General features: G+C 51.1%; 1 protein-coding gene across 2 annotated transcripts in view; it reads right to left on the reverse strand.

Annotated features, from left to right (window-relative positions):
* Positions 1-26,993, reverse strand: part of CNTFR (ciliary neurotrophic factor receptor) — a 212,237-nt gene that overhangs the window by 149,982 nt on the left and 35,262 nt on the right. For both annotated transcript variants that reach the window (XM_037374450.1, XM_037374448.1), the window contains exon 2: positions 7,262-7,366. The gene's annotated coding sequence lies outside the window, so the exon portion shown is untranslated. The remainder of the gene's footprint in view (positions 1-7,261; positions 7,367-26,993) is intronic.

Raw genomic sequence — 26,993 nt, forward strand, 5'->3', positions numbered from 1 at the left:
GAGACGCAGAACACTAAAAAGCAAGCTGTGAAAACAAAACTGGAATAACTTTCTTCTGAGAGTCACAGTGCTCGTGGGATGTGCCCAGAGCTGCCATGACTCCAGTACTGCTGGTGCCATGGCTGGGAATAACGAGACCTCTGGTCAGCCCAAGATGTGATCTGCTGCTTCTACTCTGGATCTGTCTGCTCTATATGATACAGGTCACTTCAGGGTTTTAGTGATTGCTGTGCAGAAGCAAGCACACGGCACCACCACCTCCCCAAGCACACTAGAAATGGGCTGAACATACTATCTCAAGGTGTTTAGAAGATAGTCTTGCTTTCTAAGTATGCTTTTCCCTAGGACGCCACTCAGCATCAGGGAAGAACCTGCAGAACTAAAATCCTGCAATTTTCCCCTGCAAAAAGCAGCCTGCAGAAGCACCTAGCAACTGGGGGGGGGGGGGGGGCACAGCCACACAGAACTCAAGGATTTACAGCATCCAAACTCCAATCACCAGCCGTTCTCCCAACCTCACAGCATGCCCATGCACCACCAGAGGTGGCAAACCCACTCCCAGGCTTCACCCACACTCCTCTGCAGGCAAGCTCATTTATGATGCTCATCCCACCTCCCACCTTTATTTCTGCCCGGTGTCCAACCTCCCCCTCTCCTCTGGGTACTTCTCCTGCTGCTGTTTGTTCCTGTCCTTTACTGTTCTGCCTGCTGTCACTTGCATAACCTTGCCTGTTTGGTAATTTGTGGCAATAAAGTGTCACTATGGGGAAAAATACAGCGTCTCAGCAGCATATAAATCTCTGATCCATAAATTGTGCTGGCCCCCACGTGTATGCCCCTCCTTTTCGATGTAAAGTGCAACAATTTAGGGCAAGAGGAAGAAAAAAGAGCCAGTAATATGTGATCTTACTGAAGGGCAGCACTGAGCCATCCTCGTTAGGGGCTGTAACGCAGGCTGAGGGGCTGGTGTGTGCTGTAAATTGCCCTGGAGACATGGGGCCCCAGTGGAGTCTTCTAGAGCTATCCAGAGCCTAAAGCGAGTCATCCTAAAGGAAAAAATAACACAACCAATACTGCTAAAGGGTGCCATCAGTGCTACAGTCTCCCTGCCCTATATATAGCCTTGCTGGTGCTGAGCAAACACGACCCTGGGAGCACCATGGCCATCGAAGAGATCCAGGTGTGTGCAACTGAGCCTCTTGCTTCTGTCCCCACCCAGATGTGGGATCCTGCCCATCTCCATCGCAGCTGAACAGCTTTTCCAGGGGATCCCCACCAGCACTCCTTCCCCATGGGCATTCAGGGGGACCACAAGAAGGCAGGTCTACACTTTTCCCCCGTCCGTGCTTTGCACAGCCCTAAGCCCATCTCCAGGCTGACAATGATTTCCCATGGCTCAGAGGCAGAACTCAGTGGGGCACGTCCTACCCCAGGCAAACACACCACACACTTGTGGCCCTGCAATCCCCAGCTCCACTGTGCAGAGCACCAGGTGTCCACCACTGTGGTCCTCCAGGAGCTGGTGAGGACCCACAGCAGCTGTGACCGCCATCTGAATGGTTTCAGAGGAAGTACAGTCCCTCTTGCTGATGGTTCTTTTCTTTAAATTGGAAAAAACTGCTTGCCCCCATCAGACCTCATTTACTGAATGAACACCTTGGTTATGTTGCAGCTCAGCATCCCAGGCCAGCTTTACAGTCACCTCTGCTTTTCTCCCCCCCCCCCCCCCCCCCCCCCCCCGCAAAGCACTACTGCTGTCTCTCTTGGAGCCACAGTTCCCATGTCAGAGCCAGCAGACTGTCCCCCGCCCACACCCACGGTCCTCAGGCATCCACCATGCATCACACAGAACAGCAGGAAGACTTGCATTAAAGCCTTTGCCTGACACTGATATCTTTCTTGACATCTATGGCCCACCTGAGCAGCTAAGTAACACTCCTGTGAATATAAACAAGCAGGGGAAAGCGTATTCACTAGACAGATAGCTTGAGGAAGTGTCATCACCCATTGAAAGCCCATATGCGGTTTTGTAACAAAGGTATTTGCTTCCTGTCTTGCCCACTCGTCAGAGGAATATATGAGCAAAGCTAAGCAGCACCCTGGAGACAGACTAAAACCAAGCAGAGAGCAAGGGATGCTCAGAGTGCTCTGCAGAAGCTGTGCAGACAAACACATTATGAACACCCTGGGGAGGAAAAATCTCCTTTCTCCCATGCTTGGGAATGGCATGCAGCCAGAAGTCATCACGTGACTATCCTGCACCTTACCAAGCTGATGTGTTAAAAAAAACAAGAAAAATCAGGTCTTGATCCCAAACCTGTCAATGGACAACTCCTTCCCTCCTGCAGCCACAATCCACTGAAGCCTGAAATAAAAGCACTTCCTATGAAACCTCCAGCCCATTGCCATGGTGTGGTGCAGGACTTGGGCACTGGGACACCCACCCCCTGCCAGAGTGGGTCATGGCAGGCAGTGAGTCCTGCAGGAGCCAGGGCAACAGCCCACTGGGCTACAGGAGCAGCAGCATAGTCATCAGCTCACACACGGACCACGTCAAGACATTGCTCCTGCTTTTGGGAGCCCCAAGACCAGATACGTGTTGATTAACTGGAGCAAATTCAGTCAGGGCCACTCAAATAGCTAGGGGAGCTGAGAAGACTGAGCCAGCTCTTTGCGGCAACACATAGCAAGAGGATGAGTGACAAGTGGGCAGCCGCTGAAACAAAAGCTTCCCACTGGATGCAAGGAGAACCTTTTCTCTCCTTGAGAGTCCACTGGCAGCCACTGGAACAGTGGCCCAAACAGCCTATCCTCTTTCTGTACACAGGGGCTTTCAGAAGGCTGGGTAAAGCCCTGAGCTCCCATGGCCCAGCTCACTGTCCTGCTCAGTGCAGAGCCTCTGCTGGGCTTGAGACATCCAAGATCCATTCCAAATTGCATAGTTTTGCAAGTCTCTTGTGAAAAACTGTGGCTGCAATGTCACATCAGGCCACTGCTTCCTAGGGTCCTAACCAAGGAAAAACCAGCACGGCATCTTTAACAACACTTTAACACAAATGAAGCCCATTTTCTTGACTATAAGGAAGAAAATAAGGAGCAACTCTACCATATGAGCACAGGCAGTCCTTCATGCCAGGAACTGATTCTGGAGTTGGTGAGCCATTTCACCCCCCACCCCTTCCACCATCACCTCAAAACCCATACTACCCACTGAAGATATATGTACATATTCACTGCAAGACCTGTGCCAGCCTGAGGAACCACTCCAAATATGCAGTTTGCACGGCTGGCACCGATTCAAATGGACTTGATAGTGTTTGGTGAAGGAGGAAGATGCATGAGACGCAACATGGCAGTGGCCACACATTGCTGCTTGGGAGGTTTAGGGTGAACAGCAGGAAAAACCTCTTTGCTGGGAGGGTGGCCCAGCTGAGATGGGGGATGTCCATACTTAAGCTATGAACACTTGGCCAGACAGACACATCTGATGTAGCATTGGTGGCAGTTCTGCTATAGAGATCTCCAAGGTCCCTGTGAGTCTAAGAAGATGCAAGAACAAGATGAAAGATTGCTGGTCAGACCTTGTCTTGGTTATCAGCTCCATGAGTACCAACAAGACCTCTCAGCCACTTCATTCTTCCCATCTAAGAAGCCAGTCCCTACTTAGAAGAAGGACAAAACCCACCTAGAAGCAGTACCACCGTGGGTACTGCCTGGAGGGGACACACCCAAGTCAGAAGGCAGAACAGATTTCTTCAGGCCCAAACACCACTAAACACTCAAAAACTGCATAACCAAGTGACATCAGCAGAGCTTTGGCAAGACATCTGTCCATCTATAAATAGAGCTCAAGCGTGTGTCCTTATCACAGAGCTTTGATGCGTTTGGGGAGAATATTTTTTTTCCCTTCACTGCTGAGTCCCAGGCAGCCCAGATAATGGGCTTGAATCGATCCAACTCAAGTATTAGTAAACTTCCTACCACTGTGGCAGCATGCCAGCCTCAAATAGGGCAAGAGAACATGTGTCTGTTCAGAGCCAACCACAAGGAGCAGGCAGAAAATTGCTTTAGACTTTAAAAAAAAAAAACAGGTGCTTTTTGCAGATTTGTAGATCAATCTACAATGTATTTTAGAGGTTTAAGAAAGTCAATAGAAACAAGATATATCATTGCTGCACAAGAACCTGAGAAGCTGTATTTCTATTTATGCTGCTACTGGCACTCCAACCACGGGCTCATTGTCCTGCTGCTCCCTGCTGCGGTCCCACATCACAAATTCTCTGGCAGCAACCTCGAGGGAATGGGCCCCCTCCACTGCTGCATTTCACCACCCCGCTGGTTCTGCTAGGGCAACGTAGCCCTGGGGCTGGTTGGGGTCCAAGATACCCTAAGAGTGTCGCCACTGCTCCTCAGGCAACTTGCTGCTCCTGCAGCAAGAGGACACACGGGCTGCTGGCAGTGGCCAGGCTGAGCTCCCACAAACTGGAGCTCGTCTCCTCAGGTCCCCATCCACATGGGCTCAGCACACAAGTTCACTCAAGTATCTTGGGATGCTCCAGGCAGTGCTGAGACAATCCCTTGGGATTTGTTGCTCAAACTGGTGCTTCTGCAGAACCGTAGAGGGCAGTAGACTGCCCTCTGCGATCTCATCCCCAGGGATGCGACAAGCTGGTCCCCTCCTGCAGACACATCTGCCGTGTAGCCACCATACCTCCTGCACCACCATCATGGCAGGACTTGGAGCGGCCTTGCAAGGACCCCCTCGCAAGCTCTCTGCCCACCCCCCGCTGCCCTGCCAGCTCCACCACAGAGCGCTACAAAGCATACTCAGAATTTTTCTCCCCCTTTTCTATTACTATTAAGTGAGCCACAAGACGTGCCTTATCAAACTAGACCTAAATTATGCCTGACCCTCCCTAGATCCTGTGTAATGCGTCAGCCATTAAACATGCAATTAGCCTGCATTTACAAATTGCCGGCCATCCATTGCTCAGACAGGACCACTCGTGTCCCTCCAGTGGAGCCTGTCCTAACGAGCCACCAGGAAGCAGATCCTACTGGAACTGGCCGCATCCATCTTCCAGCCTCCATGCAGCACAAAAAGTATCTCCTGGCTTGCACCCTCTAACTCAAAGAGGGAAGGATAACATGTGCATCTGGGCTGGAAAGAGTTGGCTGCACATGCTTGGTGAACAGGCAAAGCTCCATCCTTCTGCCCCAGAGTCCAGTTGGCCATGGAAAAACAGGTCAGGCTGCAACATGGGAAGCACAAACCAGCTTTCTACCCTCCCTACAAAGCTAAAACATGATGCTTGCCTCACATCCCACCCAAACCCCATCAATGCTCCCTTTGGGGGCAAACGTGGGCAAGGAAGCCCATGGCCATGATACTGGGCAGGGACTGACAGCTGAGGCACCAAGAAGTACCAGCCTGCTGCTGCTTCTCCAGCCCCCTTCCCATCCCTCTGCCAGGCTCAAGCTACTCCAACAGCACATCAACAGGGCTGGGCTCTTATTCCTCCAGTGCCGCATACAAGCGGGCACCAGGGGACGTTATCATTCAGCAAAGCGAGGAAGAAAAAAGCAGCGTTAACCATTAGCATGTGTGTACGGAGACCCCTCATAAACTCTTTTCCCTTGCTTCCATCTGCTTTGCTCTGGGCCACTAAATCCAATTCAGCAGCGCCCAGAGCTTGTACTGAAGCTGCGACACATTTGTCAGATCCCTGACTAGACCCATGGCTAATTTTGCAACACTAATTTATCTCACCATATTATAGCGCTTTCATTTCATCCCCCTGGATCCCATTACTGCCAGTGTACCTTGTAGCCAGCATGTAACAGTAATTGGTATTATTAGCGACGTACCCTTCTCGAGCTGCTCTGTTTGCAGAGCTGCGAGGAGTCCTGTGGGTGGGCCAGTCCACACCAGGGATGAGGCGGGAAGGGATGGGGTTCTTTGCCCACACCACTTCACACATGTCACCACCTGGCAATGCTGAGGGTAGGCTTTTGCTGCTGCAGAGCATCTCTGCATGCCCAGACCCCAGCCCACTCCCCACTGCAGCTCCATCAGTACCCCCGTGGTACTTCAACCTTCAGCTTTTAGCTCTGAAGCCTGCATTCATCCTTGCACACAGGGAGCATTTCTGCCCTTGACTGTGGCTCAGAGGATACAGGACTTTGATGATCTAGGGTGAAAGGAGCTCCAAAACACCTCTGGGAAGCATGATGTGGCAGGGGAGGGGGCAGGGGAGCTGCAAAAGGAAAATGCATAACACTTCACGCTATTTTGGCTAACAGTTCTCCTCTTCATTGTAAGCTATCACATTTCCAAGATCAACATAATTAAAGTCATGCAGTTTTAGCTAAGTGGGAGGCTGTGCTAGTCAAATGGTGACAATTCCCACTTAAGATGTCCTTGCCTGGTGTTTAGAGACTTGTAAAATTTTAATTCATAATTTTCATTTCTCAAGCATAGCACCAGCAAGCACCGGCTTCCCCAGCACAGCTCTGCAGGGTCTGTATCCCCAGATGGGGCACCCCCATCCACAGGCCCCTCCTCCTGCTCCACCAGGGAGAAGATGACCCCAAACCCCTACTCAGGCAACACTGTGTTACCACAGCTCCATACAAAGCACATATGCAATGGGTCTCAGAGGTGAGGTAACCCATTGACCATGGCTGGTGATGGTAGTGGTCTCCTAAGGGGATGCAGTCCTTTGCAGCAGAGCAGAGCCCAGGGAAGTTCATCACATCCATGATGCTGCAGCCCCCAGTGCAGCAAAGGAGAAAGAACATCCAGCAGCCCTGACAGCTTGAAGTTGTGCTTTTCTGTGAGAGGTGACACCACAAAACAGGGCTGGGTGACACTTACCTGCTCCCGAGTAGTTCAGCCATCAAAGAACCTCTGCTACCCCAGTTAGACCATGCATCCCTGAGTTGCCCTAAGGGCTTTCAAGTGGGAGGGATCTCTGTGGAGAAGTCTCCTGTGTGCAGCCCATGACACGTGTGTTTTCCAAGCTGTTCATCCAAACCGGGCCATCTACAACCTAAATAACCTCTGTCATCATCTGCCCTTTTTGCACAGCAGCCATGGGGCTGCTCACGTGCTAGAGCCAGGAGCAGCCTTTTGCCACACTTTAATAAATGCCATCCTATCAAAAAGACACATGGTCTGCAACTCCAACAAAACCAGGTGGCCCAGAGCACACCAACGGAAGACAAACTGGGTGAGCAATTGTTTTAATCCACCTCTTACCTCTCCACCAGTCCAGAGTCCTTGGGGTGTCCCCTATTTCTCATCAACGTCCAGGGGATTCTTCTGGATGCCTGACCAATCCTCGCAGCTCAGATCTGGGATTTTCTTCAACAAAACAGAAGAGACAACCTGTCAGGTTACCAGGTAGAGCTCTGCCATCACTTCAAGTTTACAAAACAACCAAGGGTGGGGAGCATCTGTCTTCCAGCCCTGAGAACTGCAGGTAACTGTTGCAAACACGAAGCTAGGTCAGATGAAGAGCCCTCCTACATAAGCATCACAGTCAAGCCCCAAAGCGTGCATTTGCTTAATTATTTCAATTTAGAGAGATGAAAGGGGAGAGGGGTTAAAAAAATACTGCAGCTTGGAGCATCCCTGATACTCTTTAAAGACAGACAGTAATGCTCCCCAGCCAAAACAGCATAGCAGCACTAAAATGTCAGCCCAGCACCAAGGCATTTGCCCATGAGATCTTGTACTGCCTAAGCCTTAATCCTGCAAAGCCTCACACACGTGTTAAACCATGCAGGGAGAGGCCAATCTGACTGAACCCGGGAGCGTGATGAGGAAAGCATGCACGTATGGCTTTGCAGCACGGACACTGAGGACTGGAAATGGGAGAGAGACTTTCCGTGCTACATCTGACATGCTGCCTAGTGAGATGGAGTTTGAAGCATTACCGTAATGAGTGGTGCCCTCAGTTAGAAATAAGCTTTTCGTGTTAGACAAACAAATTATCAGTTGAGACCCGTGCTCATTATCTAGCTCTTGTGGCTGCGCTTGTCTTGTTCCCCCCCACCCCTGCCCCTCCTTTTTAAATGTTTTGAGGAGGGAAAAAAAGTCTTATGGTTACGCATTATTAAAATTGAAAAATAGAAGCCAAACTCCACTTGCAAAATGCAAGTCAGGGAGTCACTCCTGCAGAGATCTTTCCCGAGGGTGACAGCAGCTCCAAGCCTGGAACACCACATGCTTTAATTAGCACCCAACCCTGAGCCAGTGATCTTCACCAGAGCCCTCCCCAGGACCCCATCCAAAGCCCATGGTGAGTCAGAGGGAGGATGCTACATAACCCAAACTACAACCCCTGTCCACCCCTCACTCGCCTACAGAACCTAAATAAATATATAACCCCCCCCAAAACTGTGCTGGGTGCCTGGTGGAGAAACCCTCATTTGCAAAGTGCTGGGAAATAATTAAAAAGTTTTCCCAGAGCTTAAAAGGAGGGAAGCAGACTGCTTGTCATGCCGGCAGCCATGGTGTGCCGCAATTTATCATGTTTGTCAGGTGTCAGCCACCAAGAAATTTAACTCCAGCTGCCCCAAGCCCAACTCCCGCAACGCCCCATCACTCAAGAGCTGCTCTGCCAGGCACCCTAGAGCTGACAAGTGACTGGCAAGGAGAGAGGGCTCCTTCCCACAAAGTCTCCCTTTGCTCTGCAATGCCAAAGGAACTTCTTAGTTTTGGTGGCATTTTTTTTGACCCACAGATGAAGAGGAACAGAGGACACCGGGCTACAGCAAGCAGCAAGGCTCGTTTGTCACTACCTGCCAGGGACCCGCCTGGGCTGTCGCTCCAGCTTGGCAGGAATATGACAAGAGAGATGGGTTTAGCATGAGCACCCTTGGAGAGGTTTTTGCAGCATCCTTTGCTCAAGCTGTACGGACACAAGTCTCGTAGGGACAGTTGTGTTATGCTGCATACAAAGTGCAAAATTCCAATGCTTTTGCTGAGAGATATCCTTGGAACCTGCTCATCTGGAAAGGACTGACAACCTCTGTCACCTCTGTGCACTCTCCTGACGGGACAAGCCAGCCCTGCCACAGGTCCAGCAGCCCAGTTTTCCCCATGGCAGTTGAAGCATGGATTTGCTTTTTAAGAACACCAGGCTGAAGTCAAATTGGGTTTTGGAGGAGCTCAGCAGGCCCAAAGCAGGTCACCATCTGAAGGACCTGGCTCACAGCATGAAGTACTGCCGAGCCAGTGGGAAGATCTGTGAGCTAGAGTACCTCAAAACAGGGGACAGCCTTGACCACAGCTCAGGCAGCCTCACGTAAGGAGCAAATATCACCAGCCACAGAACTGGGATAAGTCCTGGGGCAGGTCCCTGAAGAAGGGCTGGCACCAGTCCTGAGCTCACTCTGCATCACAGGGACTTGGGGTCCCAGCAATGTATCGTCAGGACACTTCATCAATGTCACGCCTGCTTTGTAGGACCTGGCAGAGCTGTCCCCCATAAATACTCGTTTTGGCCATTTATGTAGCAACAAGCTGAGTTAGGAGGCACCTGCAATTGTTGCAATGCAAAAACACTAACTGTTCAGTCTGTGCAAAATGCTGAAGGAAGCCCAGCATCCATCCATTGCATGCTGCATGTCCCGCATGATGCATCTGCATGTTACAGCAAGGGCTAAGGGATAACTGAATCACTTCTTTAAAAAACAAAACAAAACCAAACCAAAAAAAAAAAACCAAACAAAAAACCCCAAACCAAACACAGATAATCAGCATTTGCCAAAAATCTTTCCTCCCAATATAAGGCAGGGCTATGTCAATCAGGGATCGATGAGTTTTACTTGCATCAACAGAAGGGGCCCACAGTTTCCCAGTGGCAAGGCTGTGCAAGAGCTAGGGCAGGCATAGGTTTTGCACTCACATGTGCTCAAAGCAGCGTAGTTCCTGCTGTGGGAGCACAGCGGCTGCTACCTCCCCGCACACGCTATATATAATACACCCACACAGCAGTGTTTTTCAGAGGCTTGCAACTTGGCACAGGGAAGGTGGCTTTTCATGCCGTCAGGAACATGCAGATCCCTGACGCCTGGCTGAAAACCTTCCCCATAACTACCAGACCCAGTCTCACAGTGCAAAGATGCTAGGGTTGCTTCAGCACAACTGCAAGAATTTTTCTTGGTTTTGGTTTGGATTTTTTTTTAAGCTGTGGATAAATTAGTGCCTTTTTCTGCCCCAAACTGTGTTCTGAGAGCAGCTTAAAACCTCCTTTGCTAAAATTTTCCAAAAAAATTCAGCCGGAGGCAGAGACATGTGAAGTTTCAGTCCAAATGGTTAAAGGCTGGCATAGTTTCAAGCAACTGAAGACAGGGGCTTATAATCAGAAGTGTCAGGCAACCTTAATTATATTATTTCCTGAAGGAAATAGTTTTCCCTGCCGAAGTCCAGAAGTTATTAAAAAAAGTTGACCTCACTGGAACCAATCAAGATGGAGACAAGAAGCCTGTGATGGATTTTTAAGGCAGGCAAGCTCATGCATCTGTATTTTTTGGGGTCCAGGACTTTAGGACAGGTGTTCCCAGACAAGCCTGGCCCTGCAAAAGCCCCATGGCCAGCAGCCAGGATGTGCAGACCCCTCCCATCCATCCTCCCGAACCCCCCCAGGCAGGGAGACATGGAGCCCCACACACCCGAGGAGGGTGTTTGCCTGTGCCCAGATCAATTGCTTCGCCAACATGAGCGAAGAAAAACAGCCGGCTGCTTTGTAGCTGTCAGGAGCACACAGGCTTTTTGTCCATCTCTTCCCCTGCGCCCATAAATAAAAGTGACAGCAACTTTATTTAGGACTTCTTCCAGTTAAGAGGAGATGGAAGAAAAGTGAAAAATGAAATTGTAGCTCAGCAAAGGTGGAGGGGGAGGATCCTGAAGGCGCAGCTCAGGCTGTGCTGGGGCTGCAGCAGCCTGGGCTGGTGGCAGTCCTTGCACCCCCAAAACCAGCACCTCCTCACCCCGTTCAGTGCACCCTTCTCCACCACTTCAGGCAAGGAAATCTCATCCCATGTGCCCTTGTCTTCTGCCACTCCCCAGCACTAGCCAAGAGGCTCACGCGTCTGCAGGGAGTCAGAGGTAGAGTAACTTGTGTCTCCTTTCCTCCAGAAAGAGATTAAAAAATAATTCAGAGGAGAAAGTCACCTGCTTCCCACACGCATGCAAAGTTTGTACGCATAGCATCAACAGCAGCCCTGAATTGCAGCTCAGCGCAGTGCAGTTTGCCAGCATGGCTAAGCAGTGAGTACAGCATCTCCACCAGTGTCCACTACCACAGGAGGTTCTGGCTGTTTTGGCTGTATTCTTCAAGGAGCCTTTTACACCTGAGGAAAGACCTCCTTTCTGTAAAAAGCAGGGAAGGAGACTCAAAAAGCAAGAGAGGAGGTGAAGGCTGCTCTGCAAGAGGGCTGAGCACCCAGCAAAGTGGCCCCAGGCAACGTCCGGCCCCGGAGGAGCGGACCCAGGGTTTGAGCACCCCAGATTTGGTCTCCCCCAGCTCCCTGCAGCATCTCCTTAGCAGCACAGCACCTCACATATCACAATGGTATTGCAACACGCTGGTAATGCAAGCTTTGCTTCAACCTTCATCCTGCTTGCACCACTGCCAAGCCAGTGCTGTGCCACTTGACGGAATCAGTCCCCAAGAGGGGCTGCAGGGCTTGCACCACCTGCACTATGTGGCTGGTTCACAGATGCTTGGGAGCTTGACGGGAGCTAGACTGGAGTGATATCATGCACCTTCACCTGCACACAAACATGCTCAGGGCAGGCGTGTAGGAAGAGACCCACCATCCCTGGGGATGGGTGCCCACCCCATCTGGAGAGGTTCGGGGTGGAAGTTATGTGCAGCTCCCTGGGGAGAGAGGCTGCGAGTGACCTCATGGGTTTCTTCCACCACTGCCCTCTCCGCTGCCGTGAGTCAGAGATTAATGACAGGCCATTTGTCAGCACTGGTGGCATCATCACCAATCTCATTTCTGAGCAGACTCCTGACCTTGCATGCATCCCCGAGACCCATGTTACCGCATGGCTCAGGCAGCCTCCTGACAGCTCCCGGGGGACACAACACAAAGCAGGGGACCAGGCTGTGACACAGCCTGATCCTGACTCAGGATACACCAGACAAACCTTTCAGCTGTGGATTAAGTGGTGCATGTTCATAGGCTTGTCCCACTGCCCTACCCATCTCCCAGCTGATCCCCAAGCAAGGGTCTCCCTTGCTGAGCACTGGATGAGGTTATGGAGAAGGGAGATCTGTCCCCAAAAAGGAGGGCTCAGACAAAACCAGCCTCACCAGAATCTCAGGAGGGGAAGGGAAAAACACAATGCAAAACACTTTTTGCCCTGACTGCAGCATCCTGTATCTCAGCCCCACGCTACCCACCCAGCTGGGGGTTCAATGTGCAGTACCAGCTGTGGCACCCAGACCTTCTTCACAGCCAGCCACGACCCAGGCTGAATTTTAACCCAGATCTCACTCAACGAAGAGACCAGATAAAACCCAGACACAGATCCACCCTGCATTTCTCAACAGAGCTTGTACCTGTGTCCTGCAGATTAGATGAGCTATGCCACAGGGTCCAGCACCCCTCTGCCACAAACCAGACCATGTTGCCACCATACAAGTCTACTATGCAACTGCCACTTAGACACCACACACAGCTGTGGTTCTCAGACCTCAGAAAGAGAGTAATGAGACCACAATAGGTACTGGGGAAGGAGAACAAAACAGGTTCTCTATCAGGGCACATCAAGCAGACCACAACTTTTCAGCCTGGGAAGAGGGAAATGGAAAAAGGAGGAGACAGGACTTAACCACTGGACCTCAGTCTAGACGCAATGTGTTGGCCAAACCATGATGTTCACACAGATCCTTACTAAATGGCAGAAAATAAATGATTTCAGGAGGAGCAGGGAAAATTCAAGAACAGGTCCTCTGACAAATCCTGGTCCTGATGCAAGCTTTGCCTCAACACATCCCTCAGCCTCAGACAGCCAGATGACAGGAAGATTGCATCCCCACCAAGAGGGATGAGAACCACCAGGACGGTTATCCGTCTGCACTGAGTCAAGCCAGTCCCGGCTCTCATACTTCTCATAAGAGGAACGAATTAAAATGATGTGGGACTGGGAAAAGATACACTCAGTTAAGATGAAGAAATCAGTGCCATTAAACTTCATTAAAATAATATGCCCAGAAAGCTTCATAAAAGGAGATATTGTATGATTGAATGCTCTCCAGACCCTCCTTTTACGCAGACCCAAAACACCAACAGAGTCTCTTCCAACAGCCAACTCCCACAACTATCGGAAGGTTTTTTCGGTTTTGCTTTGTGTTGGTGTTATTTTTTTTTTCTCCTGAGGAGCTTTTAGGGTTTGCAATTGAAACTACAATTCTTTTAGTTCCTGGGGTGGGGGGGTGGGGAATCATTTTTCATTAAGCTGAAGCAAATGGCATTTTTGCTTGTCAAAAATATTTGACACAACTCTGACAGACTCGACCAGACATATAAATAAAAGATTTAAACCCCTCAGCTTCACAGCTTAAGAAAAACCCGCTGCCAGTTCCACTCCAGTAAAAGCTCTCTCCTATGGGTCACGCTCCCTGGGGGCTGCCAACACTGTCCCGGCGCTGATGCTGGGACGGATGGGCAGGTACCTGCCACACCAGCCCGTTTATGCAATGAAAGCATCACCAGCTCACGTTATCCTGCTGCAGGCTGCTCTCTCAGAGGATGGATCAGCCCCTGCCCAGGCTCAACAAGGAAACAGCCAGCTCCAGTGGCAGGGAGTCGAGTGGCATTGATCCCCTCCCTCTCCTGCCACCATCCATATCCGATAACGGCATGGACCTATATGTACTGGATGCTTTATTTCCTCACCCACCCGGGCTGTGCATCAGCAGCCATCGGGCCTCCTTCTCCATCCGTTGTGTCAGCAATGAGGCTGCAGACACTGTGACAAGATGCAGAGCGGTGTCGAAGCCCATTTCGAAATCCCTCTATCCTATTCAAGCCAGAGAGGCTTATCTGCATGGATTTATACTGTTTGCCCCAATATTTAGCTACTGAGCTCACTAATCTGTGTGCAATAAAAACCCCGGTGGCTCAGAAGCTGAGCAATCTACATCATTCATCATTTAGATTAGCTATTGTCTTAATCCTCTTTAAACTACTGTATAATACATAAGGGAATGGATGTCCTATAGGCTCAGGATACACAGAGGAAACCCAGGCTGAAGCTCAGAAACTTGGATAGACGTTCGAATGGCAGATCTTACCAAGCCACAGAAGAAAAAGGAAACCTGTTGCACTTCCTGACAGCTGGTTTAACAACTTCTTGCTCTCTCCACCGCAGCAACCTTTAAATATTTCCTAGCCAGCTTCCTAAAGAAACACATAGCTCCCCTGCCCTCCCCCCTCATCAAAACACCCTATAAACTGGGGACCTCAAGCTTCACCAGCGCATGCAGTATGGTCTTGCTAAAGCTGCTGCCCCAAGGATGCTCATCTCTGCCATGCAGGAGCTGGGACATCCCAAGCCAGCATCAGCCACAGCTGTGCTGCTCTTGGAAAGGCAACAGCTCCGCACGGCCCAGCGTCGTCATGCTTTGGGCCCTGCCTTGCAAACAGGCAGGCTCAGGTCAAGGATTAAAGTCTGCTTTGCTCTCCAGGATCACGGCGTGCATCACTGCAGCGCCTGGTGGGAGGACAAACAAAGAACAGGTTTCTTTATGGAAACAGAAAGGAGTTTGGGGGGGGGGGGGGGGGGAAGAGGGGATGCAACAAGGCAGTAGCAAATGAGGCTTTAATTTTTTGCCCACCAGAGCTGAGGGAGCTAATAAACAGACAGATGAGAGCTAAATTGTCTTCTGAACCTCTGTATCAGTATTCACATTACAGAGGCTGCTTCCAGCAATTCCAGCATATTAATAATAAATGCTACATAATTACAGCAGACTTGCTTTTGTCCTCTCTTCCTGTTTACTGTCAATGTCTGGTTAACCCTGTGCATCCCACAGCTGGCTCTCCACCAGTGCCAGCCCCTCCTCAAGTGGCATGGGGCTGGCACTATGGATGGGTGCCCCTCCCAGCTCCCTCCTGGGCTGGACAGGGCACAAGGGGAGGTGAAGGAAAGCTCAAGTGCTGATACCAGTTCACAGCCATCACCTTCTACCCATCAAAACTATGCTGACATTGCTGCAGGGCATGAAAAAGAAGTATCTGGGGTCTCAGTGGCAACTCCAGGCTGGGATGAGTTGGGGACTACGCAAAACACCTCCAAAGCACAGCAGAGCTCCAAGTCACCAAACAGGAAATTGGGTTTATGGCCTCTCCTGCTTTTAATCTCCTCCAGACTTGTAGCTGGAGCTGCCTTCCCTGCAGAGATGTTTTTGGGATGTCTCTGCCCCAGCCCATTGGGAGTCCTCCTGCTGCACCCATGGTCACAGGGGTGTCGATGGTGATGGCTCCCTGGGATGCACAGCCAGGGGCAAGAACACCACACACTGCTGGGAGCTGGCAGTGGGCTCTGGAGCATCCCCAGAAGAAAGCAACCATGGAAAGCCATAGGAGATGACCCACAGCTCCCAAGTCTGGCACCCAGGTAAGGAAGAACAGAATTTTTGTGTAGTCAAGTTCCAGACCAAAACAACTCCAGTCTATGCAGCACTGTAGCCACCTCCCCACACTCCTCCCCTGGATTTCTGCAGCACCAGGGCCCCTTGGACCCAGCTGCTCTTCCCAAGCATCCTTCTTCCTAGGCAAGCTGTACCAAAACACCGTGCTCTGTCTGATCATTTCATGAGCTGACTCAAATGAGAGTTAAAGACCCTCTGGCAATTTTCCCCTGAATTTTAGAGGCGTTTCATCCAATCTAGCTGCAAACTGAACTTTGGAGCCTGCTCTGCTTCCCACAGGACTGTCTTTGTGAGCGTTTCTTCCTGAAGTTGCAGGCAAAGAGCATCAAAACTCTGGAGAAGGGTCCACATTAACAGTGCAACTGCTGTTTATATCAGAGCACAGGTTTAATTTGCACCTTTCAGGCTAGGTCTCTCTTTTCCCAGCCTTTCAGGGAGGTTGCCATGCCCTGTAACATGGCTTCAATAATAGAAGAGAACAAATACCTCAAATGGGATTTCTGCAAGAAGAAGCCAACATGCAAAACAAAGTGTGCCTGCCTTCCAGTGCAAATTAACTCAGCTTTTGCCTCGAGTGTAGACCTTTCCAGACATGACACCCACTGGACGGCAAATGAATGCCAAGCAACTCAGATGCAAATCTCTTCCTGCACAGAGAAAGCCTCAAATGCTATGGGAACACTTGTCTCAAACAGCTGAGCACTGAAAAGCCTCGAAATGGAAAAAAACAACTTAAACCCAGCTACACCACTCACACAGGGAAGAGAAGGATGAAGTGACATAAGACTGGCTGTCCCTCAGACACCGGTGTCCCACCCGACCTGGGTCATGCACAGCATCCCCCAGTGCTGGCATCCTGCCACCATTCCCCAATGCTTCCCACAGCTGCACATAGCCTCTTTGCGTTTACTGGGCTGTCTCCTCTGCAAGGTGAAACATCGAAGCATTTTGCTCCCTGAACATGTCAGAGTCACTCTTTTGGAGTTCTCAGAAAATGAAGCAGCAACCAGTTGTTCAGGAATAAATGCTGAAGAAAAAGAACCACAGCTCTTCTGTTCTACAACAAGTACAGGCACCAATAAAAGTGAGAGGGACAGACTGTGCAGAGGATAGGAGGCACATGCAAGCCAGGAGTCCTCTGGACCGCTCACACGGAGCAGGCATGCCTGAGAAGGATGGAGCACAATGGGGAGCAGGAAAAAGGGGGATAATCATCATCACATCGAGCTCTTCCTTGCAGGACAGTACCAGGAAGGCTACTTTGAGAGCTGGTAGACAGCCACAAGGTATGAGGAAGGCCAAAATCATCCCTGTTGGGTGGCCCTGGGCTGGCAGCATCTTTGAGCTGCCTCTCTCTTCACTCACTGCTGTTTTTGGCAGGGTAGCCCCAGCTTCTTCACTGCAGGGGCCTTTGCTCCCTGTGCAAAAGTCACTCAGCAGGCTGGAGTCCCCACACACCACCATGAGCTGGTGCAGCTGGGAAAGCAATAAGCCATATGGACAGGGAAGGGAAATGCACCAAGACCTGCAAGGAAGCTGGACTGCAGGCTCTGGGACACAGGCAACCTGTGCTGCTGAAAGAGCTTGCCACAGGCAGAGAGAAGCAATGGCTCTGCCATCGCCCTCGTAGTTCCCATCACACACACAGACAACCTCCAGCACTGCTGGACGAGCTGTCACAGCAGGATTGCAAGCATGGAAGGACAGCAAAGCAGCCAGAGTGCTCTGCACACCTCTCTCAATATGGCACACCCAAGCCAAGCCCAAACCTTCCCAGCATGGATCTCTGCACGGTGGTGCCACAGGATAAAGCAAGATTTGGCCCAGGATTACCAGCCAGCACTCCTAGATACAAAGACAGAAAAGCATTAGACTTCTGAGCCCCCCAGATCATCTCCAGGACAGCCTGCATCATGCCCCTCTGCCAGGGCTGCTTCCCTGCTTTCCAAACAACCCACCACCCCAAAATCTCAGGACGCTCCTTGGCAGTTGATGGCAGCACATTTCAGGCTGCGTGAACCTCTTGTGTTAGCTCCCTCCACAAGCCATTTCAAAAAAAGAGAGCAAGTTATTAATTACAAATTAAGCTGCTAATTGATACTAAGCTCGGTTAGCTCTAGGGGAAACAGAAGCAGAGCTATGCCCCCTCACAGCATGGCTCAGTGATTGCAGTTGCGATATGAGGATCCTGAACTCCCCAGGAAAGCTGCTGGAGACACAGTCGCACTGCTTCCAGATCAAGCTGCCCAGGGATCTCTTAATCCTTCACTTCTTACAGCCCTGACCTGCCTCCAACCACCGTGACAACCAAAGGTTCAAACACCCTCTCCCAGCTGACAGTTGCACCCAAGTGCAAATCCAAAGCCAACACCCACAAGCACCAGCAATTCCAACCATCAGACTTCTGTAACAAAGTAATCAGGGTGACAGCCCCAGGGCACGCCCCAAATAAAGATCTCCTATTTTGGAGGGGATGAGTAATTTCCCTATCACCCCATCCCAGCAGCACTTAAAGGTTTGTACAGCCAGAAGTCCCCATTTTGCTTGGCCCTGGGTGGACTCCTGCATCTTGCGGAGGATGAGGTGATGAAGCAATGCCAAGGATCAGCCCGTGCTGGACAGGTAAGATCAGGCCAGCTGACCTCCTAGAGCTGAAGAAAACCCTCCTGCCACAAGTTTCTGAGCCCTGCCTTTTGGAAAGCTCAGAAACACAGTGCAGAATTACCTCCTCTCTTAATAAGTAAGAGGTAATAAGTAATTAAATAGTAGCATTAATAAATAATGAAGAATAATTCCTTAATAAGGGGCAGTAAAGCTTGAAGTATTGCACCCCTTTGCCCCAACTTTGAAGCACATGGGAAGCTCCTCTCTTGCACAGGGAAGTGCAGCACTTGCCCACAGTGGACAGGACCTGCCTCATACAGGGGCCTGCTGGAGCAGGACAAGTTCTGCTGGGTTTGACCATCAAGCAGCTGACACAGAGATCTCCATCCATCCACTCTCACGCCACCCTTCTCCTTGGGCAGCCCAATTAAACCTAATGAATTATATCCAGCACAAGTCACAAGCACAAGCGAATGCAGGAAGACTTGGCGACCATGGTGCTGCGCAAGCAGAAGGTGAATAAATAAAATTCACTCCAGTTGACAGAAAACTGCGCAGTGAAGCTTGTTGGAAGATGCCAATTCAGTGATAGAGATTCTGTAGCAAAGCGTCTGTTTGGGTGATTTTGGCTTAAAAGGGGGCAAAAAGAAAACATCCACAAAAGCCAATTCTACATTTAAATATGAAAAACTCCGGAGAAGTTTTATCCTAGGTCAACACTGTAGTTAAAAAAGAAAAAAAGTTTAACCAAGAAATAAACTACTGCTAGTTACCAGAACGGATTTAGGATCAGAGCTGTAGAATAATAAAGACTGGCCCAGATTTCAACCTAATACCATGCAGGTGGAGCGGGACCAGCCAGCTCAGGTCACACTGAGGGGCTGCTGCAGGTTAGGGCTGAGCATCTCCAAGGCTGGACCTTTCCCATCTCATATTCCTGTTGCAGTGTTTAACCACACTAATGGGGACAAGATACTTCTCAGTGCCTGACAAACAATCAGATACTCCAAACTGGATTTTTATCTGCTGTATTGTCCCTGTCTGCTTCCAAAAATTATTCCATCTCCTACCTCTCCTCTCCCATAGAGGGGCTCAAAACAGCAGTAAGACCTGCCCCACAACACCCTGATTCACTTTCCCTTCCCCAGGCCACACAGACCCACTGCTATCAGCGTCTCCCTCCCCATCCTTCTGCTCCACAAACCCTCGGAGTTCCCCGATGACAACTACTGATGAGTTTTGACATCAAATTCCCATGGGAGACGGTGGTGGGGAAATACTGCAAACCAAGACAGACTGCATGGCTTCCTAGTGGGCAAGAAACCCTACCCAAACCCAGTTGTAGCCATAACCAACTGCCACAGTTTTCCCTTCAAAAAAACAAAGAGCCCTGCTCCACTGTGATGCAAACAGTTGTTGTTTCAACACAGTCCTCCCCCACCACCATTCCTTCAATTCAAAGTCAATTACGGCAAGGTTAATGGGGCAGAGAGGATGCCAGTTGGCTGGGTAATGATGTCAAAGCACCTGGCATTGCCTGGGCAACAGCTAGGCAGCGGGGATGCAAATGAAGGTGCAGGATTGCACTTGATCCCTGGAAACAAGCTGATGCAATTGAGCGTATCAGCGTTAACGAACATGGAAATAACAAGAGAGCACCCAGAGAAACAAGACACTGATGGGGAGTGGGGGCTGCACCCAGCAAGAAGATATGGCTATGAGCACCACGTGCTGGGTGTCAACAGAAGTCTGCATGGTGCTGACCTGCCTCCAGGTCTTCACCCAGAAGGTGCTGGGTGTAAACCCACAGTTTAACACTCCAACTTTGCACACCCAAACCCAGCCATGTTGTTCTTACACTGAAGTCTTTCCTCCAGCAGCTCCTGGCTCCTCTCCAGGCAAGCTGCAACAGGGAGAGCAAGAGGGGAGCTGCATGCATCAAGAGGCCACATCTTAGAGTGATCTGATAAGCATAGGGCCTAGGCAGCAAAGACCAAGGGGCAAAAAGAGGTGCACACAAGAGGAGGTGCTTGAGGGCATTTCAGTGCAAGGAGCAGTGACCTGTTCAGCAGGAAGGCTGTTCCAGCAGTGCAGCCCAGCTTCCCCAAAGCTTGCAATCCCCACATCATCTGCAATTAATAATCTGAAGCTTGCAGGCAGAGCAGCAGGAGCTGCTATGTGGGATGTTCTCTGCCAGGACTGAACTTGGCACAACGTGCTGCCACTGACCAGGATTACAGAACAGCAGGTAAGAGTGCTGCAAACCTCAGACACCAGCAAGCCATTTCCAGCTTTGGTCAATCAACCAGCTGCTGCTATCTTCTCCCTAGTCCACAAGCTTCATCAGATTTCCCTCAGCACATTTACTACCTGGAAAACTTTCACTCTTACATGTTAATATTCAGTGCTTTCCTGTCCCTGGCCTTTAAGCCTATGCCATGCCACCGCTCTCCCTTTCCTGACCCCACACACACTCCAGGATGCAGCAGCCTTTGGTTTCCAAGCAGAGGCCATCTGTCCCTCCACGAGCCAGTGTTATGGGTGGGCTGGTGCCCCACACCCACACTCTCGTGCTTTCTGCTCACCATCTTTAGCTTCACAGCCCATTCCCAAAATATGCTCCAGGGCAGCAATAGCTCCACCAGTAGCCACAGTAAAGTCCCACAGGAGTTCTATCCCAAGAAAAGCTACGCAAGATGAGCAGGGGGAAGCTGACAGCATTTCTCATACCAGTGTCTAGCAGAGCTTGCACAGTTGAGATGCAGCTGTGCAAATGAGACCCCAGCAACCACCACCCCCAGCCCCACAGGACTGTACAGCCAGTATCAGGGACACAAAGCAGCTGACGCCACAGGGGAGCAGTTGGGTCATGCATCCATTTACAAGGTCATTGCCCTGTGCCTCTTTAAAGTCCTTCGCTTTCGCCAGAGGCAAGTCAAGGTGACTGTGCTGCGACTGCTCCCGCTCCCACAGATGCTCTGCACTATCCCCTACCCTTGCACCATGAGCCCCTCGGAGCCGAGAGCATACTTCTCTGCTCTCTGGAAACGGCCCAGGAAAGCAGCAGCCTGTGCCATAAATAACACTGGCAACTGGCAAGAGTAGCTGTGGGCTGCACAGGGACCAGAGCATCCCTGGCCAACCCATGCTCAGGCTCTACAGGACACAGGCCTTGCCCAGAGCAAACCCTTTCAAGCATCCTCCCTGCCCACTGTGGTGGGACCAGGCATGCCTGGATTCACAGCAGTGCCACCCCCAATGCCAGGTCTCTCCCCGAGTCCCAGCATGTTGCTTTTTTTATGTCAGCAGTAAAACCAGCTACATAGAAGGAATTAAAGGGGGGTGGGGGGAGAGAGACGAAAGGGAGAAGAGACAGCTCTGCTAATAGCGAGTCAGCCAGAAGTCTCAGAATCCATTTGAAATGCGTAGGGCTTAATTTAACTTAATGGTTTTGTCAAACATTGGCACTCTGTTAAAAGCACAGGAGAGCTGGTAATCCAAATGCCAGTGGCTCTGCCTTTGCTAGTCGCAAGAAGGCTGCTGTTCAAGTCCCCAGACAGATCCATCTGGCTTCACACAGGCAGCAAGCATGGCCCTGGCTACTGCAGTCACTCATTAGGGCAGCTCTGTATTTACTTAGCACTGGCAGCAGCCCTGGCTTTGCCCAGAATGCAAAAACAAACACAGACACTGCATTTCTGAGGTTGTACGTCTTAAGGCAGCTCCAGGCTTCTCCTGAAAACACAGCTCAGTGAGGGGAAGAGAGATTTCCAGCTTTCCCTCGGGAAGACAAAATTAAATCTCTCACCTACGTGGACTTCAGAAAGAAGTTGGAAGAGAAAAAGAAAAGCAAACTCTTTGCTCACAGGCAGGCAGAGACAGCTACGAGCTGAGCTGCAAAAACTGGTTCGTTCCCCAGCCAGCCCTGCTCTCCCTCCTCTCTCCAGCAGCTCTAGGTCAAGCCCCCCTGCAGCCCCCACAGGATGGGATGGGGCTCAACTCCAGGGGAAACGAGGCAGCACTAGTTCAGCTGCTGTCAAACCCTCTTCTACAGGAAAAAGTAGAAATGTCAACCTGCCATTTAAGATGATCTTCCCTCTGCAGACGGGAGACTGAGCTCATCTCTATACACACTAGGAACAAGACAGAGGGTCTTTTAAGTCTCCTCACCTGCCCTGATGCCCTGTTCTGGCAGCAGATGGAGAATTCAGGACACGTAACATGCTGCCTTGTGGTTTTGCTGCCCCCCACGCCCCCCCACCCCCCACCCTTCCTCTGAGGGCACCAGTGGATGACCTGCAGCACCAGGCACTGTGTGATTCAAGCCACTAAGACAGAGGCACACTGGGAACAGGGCACTCTCCCCTCTGCAGTGACAACAGTCCAAAAAGGTCAAGCTTGCTTGTACTGTCTTGGGTGGAGGCAAAATACTGCTTTTAACCTTGCAAGCATCTGCAGGACATCAGTCTGCCACAGATCTGTCCTCTGCACCCAAATCGTCCTATGCACTTGCAGCCGCAAGAGACTGGTGAGACCGGAGAGCACAGCTCTGCTCACCTCCCCAGGCCCACATGCACCCAGAAACCTCCCCTTCCCCAGGGCAGAGTCTCCATCTCCCAGCACATCTCTCAACCCTCCCTCTGGCTCAGTGCAGAGCACCCCTCCCTGCCATGTACCGCAGGCAGCAGGGTTTGCGCAAAGGGCTAGCCCTAAAGGAAGCACTGCTGTAACCTCCAGCGTCTCAGGACAGCCCCAGAGCAAAGGGCTACAGAAGAAAACAAGCCCTATACTCCAGGGCCATGAGCACTTCCCTTGCTCCACACAGTGCAGGTGGGGAAGGGGCTCCAGGAAAACTCAGGGGGTGCAGTGGAGGCTTTTGAGCCTCTGCATCCCCTTAAACCTCCTCCTCCATCCCAGGACCTGGATTCTTGTTTGATTTAAGACGCAAATGGGATCGAGTTTAAAGGTCTCAGCCTGGCCCTTGACTCCTTGGTGGGAGTCTTTCCACATCACAAAACCACCAGACAATTCAGCCTGATTGACAGCCTTTCAGGCAGAGAGGCCCGGGGCTGGAGGGAGGGGAGGGGGCTGTGGGTCAGGGCTAAGGGGGGGCAGCCGGAGCCGTGCATGGGGCTGGGAGAGCAGGGGGTGGCTGAAAGGTGGGGATGATGCTCAAGGTTTGTGCTTCCACAGGAAAAAGGCTTCTGGGGAAGGATGAGAAAGGCTGGAGCACCCTTGAGGGATGCAGTTCCACTTGACACTGGCAGAAGCCCAATTGCATATAGCACATACAAGGAAAAAAAGACCAGAGAGCTGGTTTAATGCACTTTTCCCTGAGGTAAGTGGATACTAGTGTACACCAGAGAAAGCACGGAGCTGAGGGCAAAGCAGAAGGGGGACCCCAGGCTCAGATAGAGAAGAGCCAGTGACAGGCATGAGCCAGAAGGAATCAGGGATGGAAAAGCAAGTGGGCAAAGTCAGTGCTCAGTGACTCTGAGCTCAGCTATTGAGGATGCAGCAAAGGCTGAGATGGCAGCATGGATGCACACATGTGGACACGTTCACCCTGTGCCACATGCTGCCTTGTGCCCCATCCGTGCTCTCCAGCCCCAGCAAAACCCAGCCCAGTGCAGGGACATCACGAAGCTTCCCTGCAGCAACAGACAGGATCCCCAGGATGGCCAGCAGAGAAAATTAAATGCTTCCTCATCTCTTACACCCTCCTCCTCACACCCCACCCTAGCAGAGACCGGCACAACCCATGGCTCCCTCCAACACAGCTTTTCCCCCTGTACCAGGGCTGATGCAAACGCTCTCCACAGGTCTGCAGAGCCCAGTCTTCAGCTGTGTGTGGCCATACCCCTTCCGAACCCACTTACACTGCTGATTTTGGAAGAAGGTTCCCTTAAAAGTACTCTCACCTTGCAGTCTGGATCAAACCCATGTTTGCCAGGCCCCTCGAGGACACAATACACCTCTGCGATAAGCTGAGAGCCATCGCTTGGGGAGACCAGGCAAGGGAATGTAAGATGACCACTGATACTTGTCACGCTATCTTATTTATCCCCCCTTCTGTCTGCACACAGGAAACCCTTTCTCCTACCTTTTTTTTCCCCCCTCCTTTAAATAAAAGAGAAAAATTTTAAGCTGGTGCTTTAAAGCACAGCAACCGCCAGCCCATCTCCATGGCTTGCCAAGAGAGCAATTCATCCTCTGCCTCTATTCTGCAGTAGGTAAAGCCCCCCCTCTCGCTTTTGTTCATCTCCCCGCTCTTTTGTCAGGCCCTGAAAGCGTTGATCACTCCTGCATGAGGAATGTGAAACTGATGTGATGTGATAGGAACAATGCTCCAGCCCCGCTCCTCGAAGCCACATCAAAGTCTCCATTTGCATGGCTTCCCCTTGCCTGCCTGTCTCCCTCTGCCCTGGCTGTGCTCTGGCTGCTTCAGCGCCTTCATTGTCCTCCCAGCTTCAAGAAGCAGACTTGGCCTCCTGCTAAAATGCGCTCAATGGCCTCCCCATGCCTGCCACTGCCTCCGCTTGCCCATGGGAAATGGGACCCATGGGCATCATCTGGCTGGCAGAAGATGTGGCATCTACTGGTGGTGCTGATACAGGCTAGGATGCACCAAGATGGCATCTCTGTTAAACCCCACTGCTGTTTGGTACCTGCTCCAGGATGGATGCTTCTCCCCACGGCACCATCAGGCTGGGGAGGGGTATCTAAGCAAAAGGGATGCAGAGATGAGGAAAATCCAATAAATCAGGTGTGGGGCAGGGGTGTCCAGCACTGCTAGAGGAGAACAGGGAAGTGTGTGGAGGACACTAACATAAAAATCAGGACTTCTTCAGCCAGTGAAGGGCACGGAGGGAGTTCACACTGCAAATGCTCCTGCAGTATCTGGGGGAGGCAGATCCCTGCCTGTCCTGGTGCAGGAGGAGATACCAGGAGTCAGACACTCAGAGAGGATGCAACCTGACAGCCAGACACCACTACACCTGTAGCACTGCCAGCCCACGGAGCACCTTCCAGCACTGGAAGCAGCACCAAGCTCAGTGGATGCTGCAAGACACCAGAGCAGCCGGACAAACACAGTCCTGGGTCCACGCAGCCTCCTGCCAGGTTGCTAAGTCCAGGCATGCTGCCACCAAGTAAAAATCCTGCTGTAATGCAGACACAACCCTAAGAGATGCCCTTCCCCAAGTATGCTTCATGAGGAGTCCAGCTTCTCCAGACCTCATCAGGTCAAAGGCTTTAACCCAGGGCCACCAAAGGAGGCTGCTGAGAGAAAAAAAAAAACTTTCTAGTGAGACTGAGAGCCTCTCCCCAGTCCCACAGCAGCTGTGGCTCTGTAGCAAGCCTGCACTGACATGACAGCAGCTGGAAAGTGATACCTCTCCTGCTCCCCAAGGCACCCCCTGCATCCAAGTCCCTTGGGGAGCCCCAGGCAGACAAGGTCCATTTCCCTTCAGCCCTGTGCCTGCTGCCAGGCAGAGGGATGCAGGCAGCACCCCAGCAGGAAAGGGGAAAGCTGGACACTGGCCACACCACCCAGGATGCAAGGGGAAGGCTGGCACAGGACAAAGCTAGAGGAAAGCAGTGGCGTGGCCACACAGAACTGTGTAAAACCAAGCCACACTGGAAAGAGGAGGGACACTGATGCCCCTGCAAAATTGAGATGCTGGTGATACACCTCAAAAGCTGAAGGATTTAATTTTTGGTGAAGAGGCAATACACTTAGCTTACCCTTGCCACTGAGATCAGTGTAAGATTGATTCCCCACCCCTCCCTGCCCCCCCATCCTGAAGTGCAGGACCTCCATTTAACCTTAACACCAACCATGACAATGAGCCAGTCTGTGCCACTAATCAACGCACAGAGACAGTCAGCATCTGTCTACAGAAAAAACAAGGCACATAGGTCCAGCCATTTCTAAAACAGCAAGCAAGATCCAGGTCTTCGGGGCTTTGAGCCCAAACACATCTCCACTTTGCACCTCATACAGAATATCAGTGATCCAGAGGGACTCCAGGTGTTTTGACTTCAAATACACAGAAAATGCAAACCAACTGTCCAAGAGCCATTTCGGGATTATCAGCCCACAGATCAAAACCCACCATGGGTTACACTGTAGGACTTGCTGCTCTAATGTTAAACAGGCACTTCTCAAGCACTTCCCAGGCCACCTGTACCCAAGCAGCCTCCCAGCTTTTACCTGGTTACTGCAGCCCCCTGTTCAAGCCCCTCCACTCTTCATCTCTCGATGGAGTTCAGCACCCCGCCAAGGGACACAGCACTGCCAACTGTCCCTGATTTATACTGATGGAGAATGTAACTTCCCTTTAGAAAAATAAACAGAGCCACTGCAAAAAGGCAGAGCATGCTATTTTTTAGCAAGTATATTTCTGCCTCAGTGCCTACAGGGAAGGCAAAATAGTCAATGTGGAAAAACTAAGCCAACCTTCCTAACACTTTGGGTCAATTTGCTGCACAAAAGCCCTCTGTTGTGAATTAGACCTGGCCAATGTCACTCCTGGTTAGGAAAGAAGACTCTTCGCTGGAGGAATATATATATGGTGGGGTGTGATTAAGGAGGACGTTTCATTTTGGCATTGGGACTTTTCCCTGCCAAGCTGGCTTACCTTGGGGTAACACCAGAAAGGCTGTTGTGCTGTAGCTGTCCCCCCACACTAACCAGAGCCTCCGGCA

Source organism: Falco rusticolus, chromosome Z (assembly GCF_015220075.1).
Source record: "Falco rusticolus isolate bFalRus1 chromosome Z, bFalRus1.pri, whole genome shotgun sequence".
Classification (NCBI taxonomy): domain Eukaryota; kingdom Metazoa; phylum Chordata; class Aves; order Falconiformes; family Falconidae; genus Falco; species Falco rusticolus.